Here is a 5,651-nt window from a genome sequence, read left to right as displayed (position 1 = left end):
AAGCAAAGCATGATAAAAAAAATAATTCTGATGGAATAGAAATTGAACGTGTTTATGAAACAAAGTTCCTTGGGGTCATTTTGACCACCAGCTTATTTATCTATAGCCATATGTATACTCTACAGAACCAAAAAAACACTGACCAAAAAATGCTTTATATTCGACTTTAATTCTTTCATAATACCTTAATACCAGTAATTAAACCTAAAAAAAGAGTAGTTAGAGTAAAAAATAAATTTAATATTAATGAATCAAGTTGGTTTTCATGAATACACAAATGTACTGTTTAAAAAGTCAAACACAATAAAACTCACATATATCGTGTATGTAAGAATGTTGGAAATGTACTTTTGTACCTTTAAAAGTATTTTGCCTTTGAGGGTTGAGAGTCATATTTTAAAAGAAAAGAGGAACATTTGAGAGGTAATTTTATGTTTAAGTCATGCAGAGCAAGAAACTGGTCAATAGTGAAATTTCATTTACTATTAGTAAATACGTATGTATTTTAAATGTGGATATGTATGTGGAATATATGTATGTGGAATATATGTATGTATTTATGAATATGTATTTTGTGAAATATTTTAGATTTTGATGTTTGTGTCATGTTTGTCAACTATCAAATCTGTCAGAAAAAGCTTGCATAACGTTGAGTCCTATATAAAATGTTTTCCTCATACTGACATGTTTTGGTTGATAGGAGCCTCCATCCAGCTCATATGTCAAAGAACTTTCATTCATTTTGACAAACATGCACCAGATTTGGTTTCTTTTTTGGCTGTGGGCAAATATTAGGGTAGGTTTTTGGGTGTGTTTGAGGGATCAAATGTCAAGAAAGCGCATTAATCTGAGTGATTATGTGTTCTTTGGTAATCCACGAGAACGCCAACAATAATCATTTAAACGACCCTACAAACCAATGTATGTCCATTTATTGTAGAAACTTAAATCCTAAAAAATAAATTTTCTACTTTTAGTCCAATTTAAAAAAAAGTATTTCTGTTTAAATCAATAAATAAATTACAACAACAAAATGTAAACTCTGGAGCAGTGAAAGTCTGGGAAAAGGACACATGCTCTGTCACCAGTGCTGCCACCTGCCATGCTGGCGCCATGTGGCCAGAGACAGCCAGAGGCGTATGCCAAACTGTTTCAGATGCCCACACATCGTGAGTAAGGCCGGCTCTTCACAGGCAGACGCGTTTTGTTGTGTCAAAATGTGTTTGAGATGCGGTTTATTATCACACATGGATGGTTTGAACGAGTGGAACAGCTGTAAATCAGCAGCAGCAGGGGCCGTCTAAGTGCCTGGTGAGAAGTTTAGCAGGCACTCTGTCTCTCTGAAAGGAGTTTGTGATCTAATTCAAATGAGTCCAATACCCCCCCCCCCCCCCCCACCCCCCCATATGTGGAGTGAATCAGTGCGGAGCTGTTGATAAGCCTGTTTGATCTCCACATGCCTAGGCCACAGTAAAGGAAACAAAAGATTTCGGAGTCATGGCCTTGGACTAACTGCAGCTATGATCAAAGATCACGCAAAATATTTGCTTGACGGGGTTGTATATTTTAGGACGTCCTTGTGGCGAACACAGAAAGGAAATCAATAAAAAATTCTTACTTGTAACATAAATCATGGCATTGATAGTTTCCTTCTAAACTCAGATATAAATGTTTCTGAAACAACCTGTAATATTCTTGAGATTTATTTAAATATGATAATCTTTGTTAATCTGCAACGCGTTAAAAGATCCATTTTGGTTTTAGTTTCTTACTGAAGTAAATCAACGAGAGCCACAAAGTCCCACTTTTGTTTAGAAAATACAATTCATTGATATGTTTGTGAAAATGTAGCTTTTGAAGATGTACAATAATTGAATTATAACTGTGTTATAGTACTAACAAATAACTTATGACAACAGCACATACAATTTCTTTTCAAAATAAAATGCAACCTGTGTCTAATAAGATCCTGCTGTAGAGAATATTAAATTAGACTTTAAGAACTTTGTCTCTGAACAGCAACTAGAGATAAAGTGAGATTATGACTTTAAAGTTATTTTAATAATAAACCACTCTAACAAAAGATCGAACGCTTTACCATCTGTTTGCGTAGTTATCTAAGATGTGTGGATTTTGACGTAAGGGTACAGTTCTCAGTGCCACTTTATTTAGTGGAATGTCAGCAGTAGTTAAAAAAATGTACTCATGTAAGATTACTTCAGTTTAAAAATCTAAAAATAAATATCTATTATTTTTTTAAATTGTTAGCTTTTTTCCTTCAAAGCCAAAGAACCACAGTGAAGGGATGTAAGAGCCACATGTGGCGTCGGTGCCTCAGGTTGTAGACCCCTGAACTAGGAGGTCATAACATCCTCAGAACATATACAGAACAAGTTTTGTTTAATTTGAGTCTATTAAGTGTTAAAACAGAATGATGGTACAAAAGCCTACTTATTATTTATCTAACTCCAGCACAGAAGCTCTGATTGCTTCTGCTGTTTTGTGCATTTAACCCAACTTTTGAAACCAGGTAAATTCTGACCCCTTTGAATTGTTATTTCTGTGGTAAGCATATGTGTCTGCACAATTTGATCTGCCTGCTTTATCACTGCAGCTTGATATTCCCGGTAGTTCCCGGCTGCTGCTGACAAAAAACAAAAGGCTTTAAAGCGATTAGGAGTATAATACCGAAAAAAAAAAAACGAAAAAAAAAAGGCAAGAGAGGAGAAATTCACATGGTAGGAATAATTCAATGAGACAGAGTGTGAAAGGACCTAAGTGGATAACCGAATGGAGAGTGGGCTGTGGGTTGTGGGTGGAGGATGAAGTCTGTAATATTTCAGCGTCCCCCCCAGTGGTTAGCCTGATGACAGGAAGGGGGAAAGAGCTGGAGGGAGAGACAGTTCGGGTGGTGGTGGGGAGTGTTCAGGGTGAGGGGCGGGAATCAAATCTGCGCCAAAAATTAAAGCAGCAAATGCAGATCATATACTGTAGTATGGCAGAGACATATGGGGAGATCTGAGGGAGAAAGGGAGGGGAGTCAAAACCCAGTCATTATTTCAAAACGGGTCCACCGGCCTGTTTGGACAGGCAGGATTTGCATGCTGGGTTTTCAGCTGGAGCCCCAGGCAGAGGCGAGATGGGGCGGCTGCACATACTTCTCTTTATGGTGTTCGGTGTTGTGGGTGTGGCTGCTCAGAGAACAGGACGGTACTCAGAGCAGAGCAGGTTACATGATGAACTTTGAAACTTAAGATCACGCTGTGCTCACCTGATTCAAGAAGAAAAAAAGGATTCTGTTTTTCATTTCATAACAAAGCGAAACAGCTCTGAGGTGAGACACACCTATAATGCGAAGCACATAAGTGGATTTTACCAATCCATTCTTGCAATAAAAGGCACAATTAATTATCTTTGAATGATGGGATCTGTCTTATTCGCTGAAGCTAGACTACTTTGAGTTTATTTCTAGTGAGCCAAGTAAGTTGTAGTTCTGAGTTAAACCTGGAATGATGTCATTCTGAATACAGCAAATGAGTAATGTGATAACTGCTTTAGGTGACACATTAGATGTTGGAGTGGACTTGCTATCCTCCTTCTTCCTTGGCCGACACGTGAGATTCTTTGGAGGCTCACAGGTCAGCACGGACCCAGTTTTGTAAAGACCGACCACACAATGAGAACAACACAATTCTTCTTTTCAATAGACTTTATTAATACTGAGATCAGAGGAAAAAAATACCTTACAAATGCAATTCAAACACATTGGAAGACACATACATCTGTCGTGGAGGCTGCAGAGCGGCATACACATGGAAATATCAAGGTTTTTTTAGATAAACATGGGGGGAAAGTCATTCCAAAAGGGGGCTCTCTTATGGAACAGGACATCCTGAAACTGCCAAGAAAAACATTCCCAATGCCAGCGAGCCACTCCAGTGTTTTCCAGTAATTTTCCTTCAATAATCAAAAAACAAAAAAAAAAAAAAAACGCACAACTCTCTAGTTGTAGTTTACAACAACTTCATTATAATTAAAAAAAAAAAGTCTTTGTGCCGACGGGTCAATTTCATAACTGCTCAATAAAAAGACATCGTCAGCAGAGCTGTTCCAAAGAAACAGGTTCTTTAAAAAAAAATGAGATTGAGCAATAAAAGAAAATACAACAAAAGAGGGAAGTGTAAAAGGGAAGAGGGAAACTGGTTGAGGACTTTGTGTACTATACCTCGGACTGGGTGTCACAATGAGATATGTTGCAACAAGGTGTATGGTCTGCATTCTCTGGAAATCCAAGAGGACAAAGCCAACTCACACACACACATACACACACACACAGACACGTAGAAGAGTACAAGTCTGACATCACTTCATCTGCATTTGCAAACATGCGAAAACAAAGTTCCTCATAAAACCACATAAAGCCCCTACAGACGTAAGCATGGTGGAAATAAACAACAGACCCACATCTCTGGTGTTTCACAAGCGGTTGCAATAAAGGGAAGTGACATCGCAGCACACACCTCTGAATGGGAACTGATGCTAACTGAAACAATGACACAAACAGAAGGAGGACATAACAGGATGCTGGTCAGATGAAAGAGCCCAAAATGTCAGACAGCCTACAGACTGTTGTCGCCTTGCAATCTTAACAGCCAACACCAGTCTGATAAGCTATCTGACAGGCCGGGAGAGTGACGGACAAACCTGAGACATGTGCATGTTTAGATGCAACAACAATGGATAAAGAAAAACTAAAGCCGTAAAGGTTGCTAATCCTACTTACCATGACACGACAAAAGAGGTGAGGTGAATGTTCTAGACTAGCGCTGGTGCAGAGCACAGGGTTCAGCTCGCTCAACAGTATCCCTCTGTTTTGAATCTACTCGAGTGATTCGTCTCCTGGCTCCGCGACTCAGGCAGTGCAACGAGTTCATTCGAAGGTTCAGCTGAGGTAACAGCGCAGACGCTTTCCACTGCGCTTGAGTGTTTTTTTCCCCCTACTGCTGATTCCTGCTCTAGCCCCACAGCACTCAGTCCAGCGTAGCACAGCAGCGGTAAACACAGCGAGAGGAAAACAGACCATTCCACCGACAATTACCAGCAAAGGAAGGCTGACATTTTACACAAATAGCACTGCCATACATTTACATACATGCATAATGCCATCCAGGAGCTTCCCTCCATCCAGAGTAAACGAAAACCACGTAAAGACAAAGAAACCCTTTCTTAAACACCGTGACCGCCGGGCACCAGTCTATTAATGGATCCCAATCTGCTTTAATCCCAAAAAGAGCAAACAGCAAATGTGGCAGCCACGCTAACACAATCCGCTACCTCTGCCTCCCTCTCCAGCAGTTGTAGAACTGATTCAATATATGACTGCATCTGGTAAAGTAGCCCCGGGCTGACTCATGCGCTCTCTTCCTGGAAGCAGAACAATGAGGGCAGACAAAGAGACCAGCAGGGGGATTCATGGCTGACTTATCATTTCTCATTCAAAAAGAAGTATGACGAGCTTCGCGGAGCACAAAGCGCGGTCTTCTTAAAGCACCACGTACAGTATCGAGCATCCTGTACAACACTAGAGCAGACACACAATAATAGATTTACAGTCTTGCTTACATGTGTTATCTAACCATCGCCAACCAACA

General features: G+C 39.8%; 1 non-coding gene across 1 annotated transcript; it reads right to left on the bottom strand.

The window, feature by feature from the left end:
- Positions 1-4,601: 4,601 nt before the first annotated feature.
- On the bottom strand, positions 4,602-4,688 carry mir21-2 (microRNA 21-2). The gene has a single exon (NR_107166.1). It is a non-coding gene; the product is annotated as a microRNA 21-2 (primary transcript).
- Between the last annotated feature and the right edge of the window lie 963 nt (positions 4,689-5,651).

This window comes from Oryzias latipes, chromosome 14, assembly GCF_002234675.1.
Source record: "Oryzias latipes chromosome 14, ASM223467v1".
Classification (NCBI taxonomy): domain Eukaryota; kingdom Metazoa; phylum Chordata; class Actinopteri; order Beloniformes; family Adrianichthyidae; genus Oryzias; species Oryzias latipes.
This window is presented reverse-complemented; position numbering and strand designations above follow the sequence as displayed.